The sequence below is a fragment of the Zootoca vivipara genome, chromosome Z2 (assembly GCF_965207765.1).
Source record: "Zootoca vivipara chromosome Z2, rZooViv2.hap1.1, whole genome shotgun sequence".
Classification (NCBI taxonomy): Eukaryota; Metazoa; Chordata; class Lepidosauria; order Squamata; family Lacertidae; genus Zootoca; species Zootoca vivipara.
Genome location: NC_142585.1, coordinates 25,871,836 through 25,889,049, shown reverse-complemented (window position 1 = coordinate 25,889,049; position 17,214 = coordinate 25,871,836). Strand labels below are relative to the sequence as shown.

The 17,214-nt window shown below is 41.2% G+C and overlaps 1 long non-coding RNA gene across 1 annotated transcript in view; it reads right to left on the bottom strand.

Moving 5' to 3' along the window:
- LOC118084301 (uncharacterized) overlaps positions 1 to 16,331 on the bottom strand; it is a 41,760-nt gene extending 25,429 nt beyond the window's left edge. The window contains exons 1-2 of the long non-coding RNA XR_004692471.3: positions 15,646 to 16,331; positions 11,999 to 12,077 (exon numbers count right to left, since the gene is read on the bottom strand). This is a non-coding gene — a long non-coding RNA (uncharacterized LOC118084301). The remainder of the gene's footprint in view (positions 1 to 11,998; positions 12,078 to 15,645) is intronic.
- Between the last annotated feature and the right edge of the window lie 883 nt (positions 16,332 to 17,214).

Sequence of the window (17,214 nt, the reverse complement as noted above, 5' to 3'; positions counted from 1 at the left end):
GTATGCATGCATGCATGCACCGTATGTATGTATGTATGTATGTATGTATGTGTGTATGTATGTATGTATGATGTTGTAGCCTAGCCTCCTTCCTGATGAGATGTTGTTTTTCTGGCTGCTGGCATGCAGAGAGAATTTGCTTTACAGTGGTACTTCAGTTTACAAACAAAATTGGTTCCGGAAGTCTGTACTTAACCTGAAGCGCACTTAACCTGAAGCGAACTTTCCCACTGAAAGTAATGGAAAGTGGATTAATGTGTTCCAGACGGGTCCGCAGAGTACTCAACCTGAAGCGTACTTAACCCGAAGAATGAGTGTAATAGGTTCTGGAAGTCCGTACTTAACCTGAAGCGTACTTAACCTGAAGCGAACTTTCCCATTGAAAGTAATGGAAAGTAGATTAATACGGACAGGTCCGTGGAGTACTTAAACTGAAAATACTCAAACCGAGGCATACTTAAACCGAGGTATGACTGTAGTTTTTTACAACGATACATAGGAAGCTTCCCACAACTATGACTACAGCCTGAAGTGATATATCTGAGGAAAGGCCAATCTGTGTTTGTACAATTGAAATCACCTGTAAGCCAGTGTAAGTGGAAATACAATTTACAGAATTTGAGGATTTTGCCAGCATCATTTCACCTTGTCCCCGCAGGCCCTGTGCCATCAGCATGGGTGCAATGCATCCTGGGATGATCATAAGCCCAGTTTAGCTCTCGGGTGGAATTTCAAAAACATTGCCACTTAAGCAGTCAAAGGTAAGGCCTCCCTCAGGGCAAGAGGTTTATGTACCAGGCCTGGCTGATGTTAAGAAAAAGAAGACTTATTTCACAACATAAAAGAGCTAATGTGTCAGCCGCTAAAAGCAGACAAACAGCTTCAAGCACAGTGGCTCTTTTCCCAGCTGGTTTATGATGAAGAAGAAATAGATTTATTACATGTTGGGCAGGCAGCAGGGGGGAAGTAATCCTAATCCCAAATATATAATCAAGAGTTGATGTAAAAATTTTAAAAAAGGTAGTGGAGGGATCTGCTTAATTGCACAACAGATACTGGTACGTAAGCAAGCCTTTTCTGTTACTGCAGCCAACGGTGACTGTTAATTTGTGCATGAAATTAATCCTCTGCTGCTCTGATCAGCTTTCTCGTTGTTTGTTAACACAGCCAGTATTTTGCTGATCCAATGACTTAAAAAAATAAAATCACACCCAATGTTGTATCAGCCTGTATAAGTGTCTGAAAATCCAGTAAAATCAAAGTCCTGTCAGTGATCAGAACTTTGTCAGATTTCATCTTTGCCCTTCCCTACACTCTCCAGAACCAATCTTGTATCCACTCCTGCCTTCCCAATTTCCTCCAGGATTTGCCCCTAACTTTCCAGTTGTTTACTTCCCAAGGCCTCTCTACCCTCTGGCCCAAGCTAGAAGTGATGTTAATGGCATCCCCTTTCACGTGTTAGTCTTCAGAATGAAATCACTACATGAGGGAGAGCAGAGATGTGGGAGTGGAGATCCCACCACATTTGCCTTCTTGGTTGCCCTCTGCCTGCAGTGCTCTAGAATGCCTGCTCTGGAATGTGGAACCCTGATTTTCCAGGGTTCTGTGTCATGCAAGGGAAGCTACATGATAGAACAGCTCCCTGGTGAAGAAGGTAGCCCTCCAACTTGTGGAGGGCATCAGGAATGAAGGGTGGAGCTAGCACACTTGTTCCCTACTCTCAATACTCAGTATGCTGTTTTAATTGGGAGTAAAGCAAAATTTACCTGAACCGGTGGGTGGGTGCGGCAACAGACAGAAAGGCAAACTAACTTTTTGGTAAAGTAGATAACTTGCTTTTAGGCTTTACTTCCTGTTGGTTCTCCAATGTAGTTCAAGTCAGTCTGTATGAACAGAAGAACAGAAGGGGAGCCTGCTGAGTCAGGTCAATGACTCATTTAGTGCAGCAGTCTTTCCTTACAGTGGCCAACCACATGTTTGTTGGAAGCCCCAAAACAAAACATGAGTGCAACATCACTCTGCCCACCTGTAATTTCCAGCAACTGGTATTCAGAGACATACTGCCAATATGACAGTGAAGGTAGAACATAGCCATCACAGCTGGCAGCCATTGGTAGCTTTGCCCTCCCTTAATTTGTCTAAACTTCTTTTAAAGCCATCCAAGTTGGTGGCCACCACTGCCTCCTGTAGGTGTGAGTTCCATAGTTTAACTATGTGCTGTGTGAAGGAGTCCTATATTTTATCTGTCCTGAATATTCCAACATTCTTCGTGGGATGTTCACAAGTCCCAGTATTATGAGAAAGGAAGAAAAGTGTTTCTGCCCCAAAGGGGCCACAGAATATGTACAGAAGCAGACCTTCAGACTTCCCTGAGAATCTCCTATGCTCCCCCATAGTCAGAAATGACATTCTGATGAGTGCATCCCAAATGAACATGCATTCAAACACAAAAGAGACTTATGAAATGAGACAAAGACCAGCGGTCTCACTTAGGCAGTAATCCTTATCATGTCTAATCAGAAGTCTTATAGAACCATAGAGTTTTAGAGCTGGAAGGGAATTCAAAAGGTGTTCTCCAAGGTAGGTGGGTTTAGGATTGCAGTCTGAGATACATGCTAGGTAATATGGAACAAGATGCACTAGGTAAGAAAATAAAAATGGTATATCTACTTAGTGAATTAAGCCCATGTCTTGCTGTGTGGGTAAACAGTTGCATACGAGGCAGCTGTAAACTGAGTGTGGCCGGCAATGCAATCAGCCCCCCTACCGCCAACTAATGAGACTCTTTCCTTTATTACATTTTATAGACCTTTAAAGGCAGCCTAGGAAGGATTATATAGGCTGGCTGTCTACCCACGTCTGTCTTTCAAAGTGCCACCAGCATTAACACCATGCCTAGAGACCCTGATTTCTTGGGGTGGGTTAGCCAGTATAATATAAAAACCAGGGAAAGCAAACCATGTTCCACCTCTTTTCTCATCTCCTATCCCAACTCCAAAAAAGAAAGACTAAAAAAAAAAGTTAACAGTGAGTCAACTGGAAAGTGTTTTTAGAAATCCTGGAAAAAGCCTTTCTTTGGCCATTGAAGTAAATGATACCTTTTATTCCTATTACAAGCGGGAGTGGGGGGAGCTTTAAAATTGTGCCATCATTAGAAGAGGGAGAATTAAAACAAAAGATGCATGTCAGTCTGGACATGATAGTTTTACAATCTCTATAATAAAATCTATAATGATTTCAAAAGACTGCAGTGCCATTGACACATATGCCAAGGGAATGGGGAGTTGTTCCTTTCTTTTTTTAAAAAAAGGAAGATATCAAGGATCTCCAAGTGTGCTGTCCTTTGGGTCACTTTGACTCCATTTCTGCCAGCTCTCACTGACTGGGGGCTTACCCATATTTCAGTTTACATTGCGGCTTTCCCTTGGGAAAACCCACTGTTTAGCGTGGAATCAGAACAAATGGCAATCCATTGCTGTTTGTTCAGATTTATCACTAAAGAGTGGGTTTTCCAGGGGAAAGCAGTGGGGCAAAGGCAAAACTGCTCACGCCTGTGGAAGTCACAGGACAAGTGGAAATGCGAACGAGCTGAGATTCATACAAAGTCTTGGTTTATCAACCCAGTAACAAGAGTAAAAGTGGTATGCTCTTCTGTTCCCTTGCTCACCTGTTTTGCGCTTCATTCCTGGCATTCCATTAAACCAGAGTGGCACGTTACTGGGTAACTGTGATTTAATTTACTGTTATTACTGTGAACTTCATAGCTGAATGGGGAGTTGAACTCTGTTCTTCCAGGAGCTAGTACAACACTCTAATCGTGACACCACACTGACTCTTCAGTGTTACGTCATCCCTGACCACTGGCTATGCTGCCTAGGGGCTGGAGAGGGCTTGCTGTTGTACAACCATGGAAATATTCCTCTTTCTTTATTATAATTGCTATCAGGCACTCAGCACTGTGGAGATGCCAAATTGCTGGCGAGTGCTTGGTGCTATATAAATGTGGGAAATGTACTCTAGTCAGGTTGCATGGCAGGAAGGGATGCATTTGATGGTTTTGTCTTAGTCGCCGAAATGTCTTGGACTGGCCCTGCTGACAGCACAGCTATTTTTGCGAATTTTCCTGCTAGTCAGTTCATTCTTTTTTAAATGTTGGCATTACTTTCAGCCATGTGCCGGCTATTTAGGCAAATTATTTAAGGAAACGTTACCCTTCTGTGGTGTTAAGTCATTATGTTCAACAGCTGCAGAAGTTATGTTGTTGCAAAACTGTTCCAAAGGGCTGGCAGTCTGTCCTTTTGATGCTTGGTGGCGTTGGGAAAGGAAAATATCTGGAATGCTTTGGAAAATGGGAGAATGTGTCTTTGTGCAAATGTGACTCAGTGTGCATGTTTCCATGTGAAGTCCGTCCCCCCCCCCAAAAAAAATAATAATAATAATGAATGGGGTGTTATTACGTATCTTCTCCCAACTACAATCCTTTATTAGGGAAATTTTTCATTTCTTGGTACAGATCTGATATTTGATGCTGCAAACTCTCACAACTGAGGCAGAATGCACAATAGAACGTAAAATAGGCTAAGTTCTCATCAAACCAATGACTAGCTATGCTTAGGAATCATGTCTGACCACAAGGGTCTTTGCTAAATCAGAGGAAGTAATTTACCATCTTTTTTATTCATGTAAACAATGAAGGGGTACCAGGTAATGAAGACAGATTTCCATATTTGAGCTCCTTTCGTCTGTCTATTGTGCTTGTCTGTCTATTTCTGCTCCACAACTAAAACCCCAGATCTTACTCCATCAAAACTTTAGAGTAAAATGTATGTGAGCAACTTCCACAAATGCAGCTACAAGTAAGAACATGATTAGATCTTCATGTGACACGTTTTGCACTGTATCGGGAAATATTGCCAGTAATGCTAGTCAAAAAGGTTGATAAGAATAACTTATTGAACTAAAGCAGAGTCTTCCTCAAAATGAAATGTTACTGATCAGAAACCCATTACCATTGTAGTGGCTACAAATCGGTAAATTGTCAAAGGATTTCCACGGCGCAATCCTAAACATGGATATTCAGAAGTCTCTCCCATTGAGTTCAGGTTAGGAGGGTATAACAAGGCTTGAGGAACCCCATTTGCTTGTGGCCCCACCCAAAAGGCATGTGGCCCTCTGAAAACTGCCAAGAAGAGAATGCGGCCCTCCCACCCACCCCACCTAATTCATTCCAGTAATATGAACTGCTTAAACAACTGATCTAGCCATTGCAGGTGTGGATAGCATGCCCAGCGTGACAACCAAAGAGGCCACCCAGAGCCCCCAAGCCCCCCATCAAACCCTAGGCCACCCTCTACCTCTCTCATCACCAAGGAAACACAACAAGTAAATAGTAAGAAAACCCATACAAGTAACGCTGACACAAAACCACACACATACACTAAACAGAAGAATAGAAACATAACCACTACACCCCACGCAGCACTCCCCCTCTTTCCGCCTCTTTTCTTTCTAACCTAACCTTGTATGTATCATTAATGTCTCATAAGAAATGCAACTGAATTGTAGAAATCACAACTTGAAGAAAGAGACATCACAGTTTTTGTATACTTAAGAAATATTTACTGTAATAAAAAAACATTTTAAGAAAAATATTTTAACTGTTTATTTTTAATTCAACAGCTTTACTGCTTTTAAAAACAAAAACAAAAACAAAATACACATCATGGACATGGTAGGTATAAAAAGAAAAAATAGTGTGTGAGTGTGTGTAATATAATACACTACACACACACTTTTTAAAAAAAAGATGAAAGAGTGTTAACAAAAAATTGCAAGGAAAAGGGTAGGGTGGGGATGAAGTAAGTCATGAATGAGGAAAACAAATGCGGAAAATATATAATTTGTACCAACTATTCATATTTCTCTACTCGTACCCAGTTTGATCTCTGTTATGTTAATTCATGTTATGTTACTGATTAATTTTATGAAACAGCACATTTTCAAAAGTGGAAACATTTCCATGGAAAAATATAGTCATGGAAAATTTTCCAAGCCGGGGTGTGTGTGTGTGTGTGTGCAAATGCAGAATGGCAATTTTTCCATCGGATCATGGCCCAAGACCCACACTTGGAAACCTTCACCCTGGAGGAGTCATTCTGGGACACAAACTCCTCCACTACTGGAAGGGGAAGAGCATGCAAAAGGCCCATGTTTCAGTCACTATCACATCCAGGTAAGGCTGGGGAAGGTTCAGACCTGAACCCCCAGAGAGCTGCTGCCCGTCGATATAGACCAGAAGTGGGGAGCCTTTTTTTCCAGGCCAAGGGAAACCTTCCATGGGCCAGTTGCCCAAGGCGGTGGATAGAGCAACAAATGTAAATGTTACCTTTGTGTGGTAGGATAGTTTCCACCCACCCACCCTCTGTATTGACAGATGTGGGGCAAGTGAGCATGATTTGGGGCACGTGGCCTGGCAGGCTAAATTTTACTTGAAGGCCAGAGGTTCCCCTCCCCTGACTTTTAAGCTACGCTGAGCCTTTGCCTCTGTGTTTTTGAAGTGACTCTGCATCTGACCTATTAGCTATCAGTTAAGGTAAAGCACAGATTATGGTGGCTGAGAAGCATCGGACACAACGTTGGTGGACTATGAATGGAACTCTATCATAGCTCAAATTAAACAATTTAAATATTTAGAGATCACTTTTACTAGTTCAGGGAACTTGAAAGTGCCTGCACAGTCATCTAGAGAAAATGCTGGCCAAACAATTAAGGTAATAGTCAATTCTTATTTTGGCAAAGGAGGTCAAGTAATTCAGCCTACACTTAAAGTTTTCAGACGAATGCAGTGTAACAGCTGGTCTGTATAGCTCTGGGTAACAGATTTGCAAACGATTGAATCTTTTCAAAATCAATACCTGAGAACAATATTTCAAGTACCTAACTGTACACTATCTTTCCTGTTATCATCATTGGCTATTTTGCTAAAGTTGGCATCTTTAGTACACAGTATAAGATAATTTATTATCTTGCTAATTAATTGTTTTAAATGCACAGTGCTGTGGGTTAAACCACTGAGCCTAGGGCTTGCTGATCAGAAGGTCAGCGGTTCGAATCCCTGTTATGGGGTGAGCTCCCGTTGCTCAGTCCCAGCTCCTGCCAACCTAGCAGTTCAAAAGCACGTCAAAATGCAAGTAGATAAATAGGAACCGCTACAGCAGGAAGGTAAACGGTGTTTCCGTGTGCTGCTCTGGTTCGCCAGAAGTGGGTTTGTCATGCTGGCCACATGACCTGGAAGCTATACGCCGGCTCCCTCGGCCAATAATGCGAGATGAGCGTGCAACCCCAGAGTCGGTCACGACTGGACCTAATGGTCAGGGGTCTCTTTACCTTTACCTTAAATGCACATTTTATATTTGATTTCCTTTTGTAATGTTTTCTATTTTTAACTTTGCTGTGTTACATGTGCATTCTGTAGTGACCTTTTTAATGTTTTATTTTGAAATCTTTAAGATAGTATTTCAGTTTCCTGCTAATTATGTTGAATGTATACTTTTTAAAACTTTATTTTCTAATGTTTAGTTCTGGATACATGTGTGTATATTGGTATAGAACTGATAACAACAACAATGACTTATTGGATCAAGTTGCCATATGGGGAGTGCCAGAAACTTTCCAGGTTAGCACTCATTAGCATTCCAGATAGTAGCTGGGTTAAATTAGTCCATATGTTGATAGCTACAACAGGATTTCTCAATAGAATTTTAGCTAAAGCAAGGCGAAAAGCAAGTTTTGAATTTGGTGAAACAACATATTTTGGATTTATATTTCCATAAATTGTTTGGAGAGATTAACACACATCTCCCTTCAATTCAAGACTGGAAATTAGGAGCTCCCTCCCAACATATATAACAAAACTTAAATATCCACAGTGTCAGAGATTAACTACCTTGGCTAGAATAAATAGCTTTGCTTTTGCAGCTATATTAGGATGGTTCAGAGGGCTTCCACTAAAAGAGTGCTGGCGTCAGTGTGGAACATACAATGTAGTCAGAAATTCACAGCAAAGTGCTTGCAGGGGGAAGGGAGTGGGCGGGAGAAGATGTAGTGGTCTTTTTGCTGATAAACCAGATCCGTAGGGACATATTTGACTTAGCTAGTTTTCTAGGGCCTGCATAGGAGATGTCAGCTCGAATAATGCAGCAATGATTCTCACCATTTATGTACCTTTGGATGTGCTTGGCTATGATGTATTCATTATGATCAGGGTAAATGTGAGGATAAGTGCCTGCATGTCTTTTTTTTTAAAGAAAAAAGAAAAGGAAAAGGCACTGAGAATGTAAACAAAGGAGAACAAAAATAGCCGAGCCTGTGCAGATCAGGTTGCTCTGTACCAAAACAGAAGAGTAAAACTTTCCATTCCCTTTTTGCAGTATGTGCTGGAGACCAACAATAGTTTCTGCAGAGAGCTGAGTTCAGGATTACTCCTGACATGTCCTCCTCATCCCATTTTAGCCTCTACTAAATTAGAAGGGTGGTTTATATATATATATATACATTTTCACTGACTAGAAGCAGTGATTGGGCAAATGAAATAAATGGAAAATATCCAATGTTAGCTCTACTCATAGTAGACCCAATGAAATTAATTGTCATCGCCAACTTAGGTCTATTACTTTCAGTGGGTCTACTCTGAGTAAGACTGCAATTGGGTATCTCTCTTGGCATTTATAATGGGAAGTGAAGCCTCTCTCATCATTTTCTCACCATCATCTTTCTCCAACCCCCAGTGAGTACTGTACTGTAGATGCAACAGTGGGCTTTATCTTCCTGCCAAATGTAACATTACTGGAAGGTGACGAGAGATAATGTATCAAGCGGGATGGGGGGAGAAATGCAATTTAGTTCCTATGATGGGAAGCCTACCTGATTCGCACCTTCCAAAACAAGATATGAACCAAACACAGTCACCCTTCAGAATTCTCAGTTGTCCAAGTTATACAATTAAGTTGTGCAGTCAAATAATGTCAACAAAAATGCATATACTAGGGTACAATGTGCACACAAAAAATCATAAATTGGTGAAAGTAACAAAAATGCATTATTGTAGAGGAAATCGCTTTGCAAAAATGCAAAGGACTAAAATGCTGGTGGGTTTTCATGTAGAGTTTGGAAAAGTAAATGACCTGTCTGGAACGGATTAATCCACTTTCCATTACTTTCAATGGGAAAGTTCGCTTCAGTTTATGAACGCTTCAGTTTAAGTACTCCGCGGATCGTCTGGAACAGATTAATCCACTTTCCATTACTTTCAATGGGAAAGTTCGCTTCAGTTTATGAACAGACTTCCGGAACCAATTGTGTTCATAAACCGAGGTACCACTGTACAGGAGATGTAATGATTAAAAAACCAAGGCTGCAATCCTAACCCCATTTACCTGAGTGTAAAGCCCACTGAATTCAATGGGACTTACTTAGACAAGGGTGGAATCTAAACACATATAAAAACCGTTCTGCAAATGCTTCTTTTAAGCATTTTTTAAAATACATTGAATTTTCCATAAGGCTCACCATCGCCATCTAGTGCCACTTTGTATATTGCACTTAAAACACACCAAAACGTTTCATTTGTAGCTGTATAGCTGATCCAAGTTCTGAAGAAGTGTGCATGCACACGAAAGCTCATACCAAAATAAAAACTTAGTTGGTCTTTAAGGTGCTACTGAAGGAATTTTTAAGCTGAATCCAAGGTTAGGATTGGGCTGATAGGGCTGCAATCCTATAAACATAGTGCAAGGAATCTGTGGTCTTCCACAGTTTGGACTCTACCTTCCAACTCCAACTCCAATGGCCATGTTGCTGGCTGAAGATGATGTGAATTGTGGACCAATAATATCTGGAGGAAGACCACAGGTTAACCACCCTTAATACCTGCTGGAGGCAACTCCAGTTGAAGTCAATGGGCGTGCCTCTGGACAGACTCTCTACAGTGCAATCCTTTGCATGTTTACTCAGTGGGAGTTCTCCCAGATATATATGTACATAGGGGTGCAGCCTTTACTACAAGTACAATATTATGAGATAGCTTCATCATACAGGCAACCCCTACCATTTACGTGTCTTCAATAGGTGTTTTACCATGCACACACACATTGAGCTGAACCCGGAAGTTACCTGAAAATGTCATAGAAATGTCATTCAAAGGGGGCAGAATGGGACAGGGTCTTTGCATGCTTTTGCAATGGTGTTTGAAATATACATGATTTCACTTAGATATTTGGTGCCTTGGAATGTAAACCCCACGTAAATGAAGAGTTGACTGTATATAAATAGGTACTTCATGCTTGCATAAAACAGGAGCATAGGTCAGTGGAAGAGCATATTGCATATGTTGTTGTTGTTTAGTTGTTTAGTCGTGTCTGACTCTTTGTGACCCCATGGACCAGAGCACGCCAGGCACTCCTGTCTTCCACTGCCTCCCGCAGTTTCGTCAAATTCATGTTGGTAGTTTCAAGAACATTGTCCAACCATCTCGTCCTCTGTTGTCTCCTTATCCTTGTGCCCTCAATCTTTCCCAGGGAGTCTTCTCTTCTCACGAGGTGGCCAAAGTATATTGCATATAGAAAAGTCCAAGTTCATTCGCTGCCTGCACCCAGTGGGATCTCAAGTAACAAAACCAGAAGGACCTGGAGCCATGTTCAGTAATACTGGACTGGACTACATGGACCAATGGTTTGATGCAGGATATGGTCCTTTTACATGTTGAGGGTTATGACTCGAATTAACCCAGCACACTAGCAGAAGCCTGCACGAGGGCTCCCACTAGCACAATGGGGCTTTCCCCATCTCCACACCCATCTGCTCAGGGCGGTCAGTGTAGGAGCAGTGTAGGGAAGGGATTATTCTGTTCAAGCATAAAAGCATTTGCTGATGGAATGGTCAGAATAGCACAACATTGAATTCCTACCTATATATCCATATTCTCAACATCTTTCATGCAGATTGGGAAGATAGAGATTGTTTAACATATTTAATAGTCCACATACAGGTAGTAATGGAAATCTAAGAACTTTTCATTCCCCCAAAGCATTGCCTCGCTGAGCTACCACTACACTACTGGAAGAAACTCATTGATGAGGGCTCTTCTTACTTAAAAAAACAAACAAACAAGCAGAACACCTTAGACAACTAATATTAGACCTTGAAATGTCTACTCAGAAGTTGGTCCTGTTGGATTAAATGGGGATCCCTCCCTAGATAAGTGGAGGTTAAGTGGAGTTATGACTTCAACTGTGGTTGCCTGGCTAAACTGAATTGCACACATAGACCACAAGACTAGGGCAACCAAAAATGGAATTTCAAAGGTGCATTTTATATATTTATGGGGTGTGTATTTTGCTTCTTGACAACTGGAAGACACACATAGAAGCACGCACGCACACACACACATGCACACACACACACACACACACAGAGAGAGAGAGAGAGAGAGAGAGAGAGAGAGAAAGGGAGAGAAAAAGAGAGGGAGAGCGAGAGAGCGAGAAGTCACTGAGAAAATGAAGCGCACCAAAATGAAAGCCCTTCTTTCCCCTGCTTTGTCCCACATTCATTTAATGGCATTTGCAAAGAAGCAGAGCTCCATGGGTTGCACCCAGAAAGTGCCATTTTCACTATTTCTCTGCTCCTGCATTTCTACACATTTATTCAGTGCAGCATTTGCCATTATTCCCAATTAGTTTCACAGAGTAGATTCCGAAAAGGAGGGATGGGAAGATCAGATTTGTTTTGTCTAAACACAAAATTGGGAGAGTTGTGAGATCCTCCAGTGACACAGATGTTTATCTAAACATCTACATTCCTTTCATGCCGTGCTCATTTTTATGCAATGGAAAAAAACTTCACACATTCAGTGGTGGGTATCTCATTTTTCTGGGAAGAGAAATTTTAACAGTGGGTAGAGTAACTCTTTCACCTGCGGTGCTATCCCAGCTTCACAGCTTACCTTGTCCACATATATATGCTGTCAAGTCTGGATCAGCCAACCATCTTGCACCATTCTTATTTTAGGCATGCTGTCCACCCTAGGGGAAAAAATGATAAGAAGCATATATGCATGTAGGGTTTACATGCAGTTGCAAAACTGTCCCAGGGATTAGGAGGTGATGTGTTCTTGGTGTCACAGCTGCTAGACAATAGGCACCCTCCACCACCATTCTCTCCCCTCCCCAGTTCAAACCAAAATATTACTGAAACATTACATTGCTGCTTTTTTCAGTGTTGCTTCAGGACAGAAATATGTATTGTTGATTTGTGCTAAATGTGCTGTTCAAATGCACTGCTTAAATGCTTAGCATTTTGTTTTCTAGCATATTGCTTCTTGTTGATTTGCAGCTTGCTACGCAAAACATGATCTTATTCTTCCTCCAGTGTCTCAATAGTTTGGCATTTGCACTTTTTGAACATGGTTTCGTGTGTCTATCCAGTTGCACATAGGGCAGGTACATCCCTTTTTATAGTGCTAACTTCGCTGAAGTTGGCAGCATGGGATAAAAGCAGGAAGCAGAAGAACCCTTGTGAAACAGGCAGATTAGTGAATAAGCAGATATGTTCACAATCCCTTGCAGCATAGTTTTAATGAATGAAACCTCTGCTAACAATAAAAATGGAAAGGCAAAGCAATGTCAGGGGGCTGGACTAGATGACCCTAGTGGTCCCTTCCAACTCTATAGTTCTATGTTTCTGTGTCAGACTATTTGTCCATCTAGCCTAGCGCTGTTCACTTTGACTGGCAGCAGTTCTCCAGGGTCTCCCAGTGGAGAGGAAGGTGAAGTTCAACTGCACCTGTGCAAATCCTTGCACTAATGGATCTATTTAGTTGCACATCACCTGTTCGCATCACCCTGAACTCTTTCCCTGACAATCAGGGCATCTTTATGTCACAACACTGAACAACATTCTTTTTTGCACCTTGCTTCATTTTAGCAATTCCTGGCTAATAATAAGAAGAAGAATAAAGAATAAAGAAAAGAAACACCAAATTAAAAAGCCTGACTTTACAAGGGCATTTCAGACAGAAACAACAGAGGTTTTGGCCAGCAGGGCTGCATGTTGAGAACTGCTGTTCCTTTCCGAAACACTCTTGTACATTCCAGAACATCAGCTCCTCTTACACTAAACAAAAGTACATATTTAATTTGGCTCTCCCATGTTGATGTTCAGTTGCTTTTTGCTGGAAAAAATGAAGCATAATTGGACTAACTCAGTATTGTGTATCTCCATTTATGCTTCTTGGGGGAGTGACAAAATAAGGCAGCAAAAAAGGGGGGAGGAAAGGGAAAAGGTCTAGATGCGTGGGGGTTTAAAATTTTGTTTTCTTTTGTTTCTTAAGATATGGCTATGAAAGCAAACAGAAGAATTTACATGCTGAGAGTCAGCAAAAAAGAAGAAAGAAAGAAAGAAAGAAAGAAAGAAAGAAAGAAAGAAAGAAAGAAAGAAAGAAAGAAAGAAAGAAAGAAAGAAAGAAAAGAAAAGAAAGGAATAAAAAAGGCAACATTTTAAAATACTAACCCTAATGGATGAAAACAGCCTGAGAGTTGGCAGTAGAGATCTCTTTGTTGATCCCTAGTTAGGGTTAGACAGAGCAGCCTAAGGCTGTCGCATTTTATTTTCTCTGGCACTCAGTCATCAATCCATTTCATCCCATTTTCAGCAGGTTTTTTGATAAAATGCATTATGAGTTCTCATATAAATTGCATGTATTATATGCATTTTTGCACTCAATCCCCTCCCAAAAGCTGAAGTTCCTTACCGTTTTAGATTATGATATGTCAATGATACAAGTTTTAATCCCAATATAGTATGCCTTAATGTATTTCATAGAGAGCCATTTTGCTTTGGTTTTATTTTCTGTGTATGTAGTTAATCTAGAATCTTTCATGGGCTACAATGGAGAAAGCAATGAGTTCCATTCAACTAAGTTCCACTGAGAAAAGACCCACTGAAATTAATGGACCTGAGCTAGTCATGTCCATTAATTTCAATGGGTCTACTCTGAGTGTGACTAATATTGGCTACAACCCAATGTTTTCTTCTCTGTGAAAGTGAATGTGGGAGTCATAGCCAATCAGGAGCCCTGTCCATGCAAGACTCTCTAACGTGACCAATGGAACATTCAGACATGGGGATTATACTGCCATGCTATGCGGACCGTGACACAACAGTGCATGTCATCGGGCATGCCACACTGACATCCACCCTTTTATTCACGTGTGTGCTTCTGTTCCCCTGCAATTCCCTCATGTTAATGCCATTCTGACAATACAATAAAGTGCCAAAGATTAATCAGCAAGGAAAAGAGGTGGAAATCACAACATAGAAGGACCAGAGAAGAGCCTTCCAAAGCTAGGAGATTAAAGGGCACTCTCACCCACCCTGTATCACATGTTTAGGGACTAGAAATATGAACAGATAATGATAAATACTCTAAAAGGAGAGGGGTGGCCAGACTTGTCCCAACTAGAAAAATTAAGGCTGCATACCATACCCTATTCTAACTATTCCAGGGCTAACAGGGAGCATCTTCCCTTTCCTGGGGCAGCAAAAAAAATCAGGTCAGAGCTCCTGGCTTCCTTAAACTCAGCTGAAACTAGGAGCCACCCAGTGCAAGAAAGTCAGCAAGTGGCTTCTTCTCATTTTTGTTTATGCAATGCTGCCACCTAGCAACTGATTTCCAGAACAGGACTTAGATGATTTAACATTCATCTAAAAGCAGTTTTATTTATTCCCCCTCCCCAGCTTTTTTTCCCCCTCCCCAGCTTTGGCCCATCCAGACTTGCCCATAAATTCCACATTTTATGTAATCCATTTGTGCCCCCTTGACATTCCATACCCAAGCATATATTTGGATGTGATTTTTAACCTGGAGCCTCTATGTTCATTTCCCCCATTATCCACTATTTGTCATTTCAGGAAATCCTGCTTCTGTAAGAACTGTTCCACATAAATAAATAAATCTCACATTTAAAAAAACAACAACACAGAGAGAGACAAAGAAGTCTGGTCGGAGCACTTTTAAATCATTTTCGTATTTTCTGATGGTGGGCAAGCTATGGATTTTGCTGGCAGAAATTGGGGACAGCAGCAGTTTCTGGTGACCATTGCATGGATGTGGAGTAAGGGAATTAAAGGGTGCACAGGGGATACATATTCCACATTAAACTGTGGTGTGGATGGGTTCTTTGTATTTAAGGCTGCCTTACCTTAACAAAGGAACTGGTTTGGCTATGTGCAAAGCACATAGGGAACCGTCTGCCTATGTGCAAAGCACCTGTGCAGCAGGGGAGGCATTATAAAATTAGACTTTAATTTGAATCAGCAGTTTTGAGCTAGAGGACTTTCTGTGTTTCTTTTCTTTCTTTTTTTAAATAAAGTTTTTATTAACGTAAAATCAAGACCATAAGCACAAAGCAGAAGAGCAGTACAGAGGCTGTATTTTTCAAATAAATGGAGAACAGCCAATGAAGAAAAATAAAGGAAAACACATCATGAAAGCCAGATCTGGTTGGGCAAGATAATTTTCTATATCTGAATTTGACATATAAGAAATAAAAGCCCACCAAACAGCACAGAAATGTTACAGGTCTTTCTTACCATAAAACATGAATCCAAACTCCACATATTCTTGTACCGCAATAAGAGGTTGAAGTCCTGCAGTGTTTTCCATCTCTGAACCAATGAAGTTCTCTCTGCAGCCACCATCCACATAAGAGGTTTCTTAGATTGGAAAGTTGCTGTTTGATCACCCTACAAGTTCAAAAGGAGAAGTTGTGGGGAGGCTTGGATAAGGATTTAAAATAATAATAGTTGCCACTTCTTCAAAAATTTCAGTCCAAAATTTAGATGCCACCATAAGTAGAAAAAGCACCACACCAACCCTTCCCCACCCCTTTGTTCTGCAAATTCAAAGCATTTTTTAAATGAAATGTACTCCAACAACATGCGCCTTCTGCTTCAAACTAGTCTTCATCATGCCATTCCTCTCCCCCCTACCCCTTCCCCTTGCCATATTTCCCACTGTGCATCTCCCATGTCAAACTGGCTATGAGCCTGGTAGTTGCAGCATTCTGGATGGTGTCACCTCTCTCCCTTGTAAACACCTGCTACAAGCAGCTGCTGTGGGGCATAAGTGGGGAGAGTACTCAATAGATGGGTCATCTGCAAGCGACCAAGCCAAAAGCAGAGCAAGAGGGAGAGAATTGCCCGCCCTTTTAAATCTGGCAGATGCCCCTTTCTTTGTGGAATGCCAGGTCACCTCAGAATATTTTGGCACAATAGGAAAGCTTCTGGGGGGGGGGTGACCTCATTTCCTGAAAGGAGAGGGGTACATCCCATTTAAAAAGTGGCACAGCCAGGATCTGATTTAGGTTTGATGAGGCCCTAAGCTACTGAAGGTAATAAAAAGGTAAAGGTAAAGGGACCCCTGACCATTAGGTCCATTCGTGACCGACTCTGGGGTTGCGGCGCTCATCTTGCGTTATTGGCCGAGGGAGCCGGCGTATAGCTTCTTCCAGGTCATGTGGCCAGCATGACAAAGCCGCTTCTGGCAAACCAGAGCAGCACATGGAAACGCCGTTTACCTTCCCGCTGTAGCGGTTCCTATTTATCTACTTGCATTTTGACGTGCTTTCGAACTGCTAGGTGGGCAGGAGCTGGGACCAAGCAATGGGAGCTCACCCCATCACAGGGATTTGAACCACCGACCTTCTGATCAGCAAGCCCTAGGCTCAGTGGTTTAACCACAGCACCACCTGGGTCCATGGAGACCTTTATATGTCCAGCTGTCCTTTGTCAACATAAATTGTCGCTGTTTTTTGTGTTGAATATATACTATATTGTAATTTATGGACCCAATAGGTATCTAAAGCCATTTGCACATAACAAAATATGTACTTTATCAAAGTAATTGTTGAACTGAAATACAATTAAGAAGAAGTATATTAATAGTGAAATACAGTTAAGAAGAAGTATATTAATAGTGAAATACAGTTAAGAAGAAGTATATTAATAGTGAAATAATTATTATGCTCTAACTTAAAATGATGTTTTATTCATAGCAAACTTAATAATGCAAACACATTGGCATTTGGCAATAACAAAAGTTCCTTTAGAAACACAATTTACAAAGACTCATAATCTAGTCTAGTTTTGGAACGCTTTGGT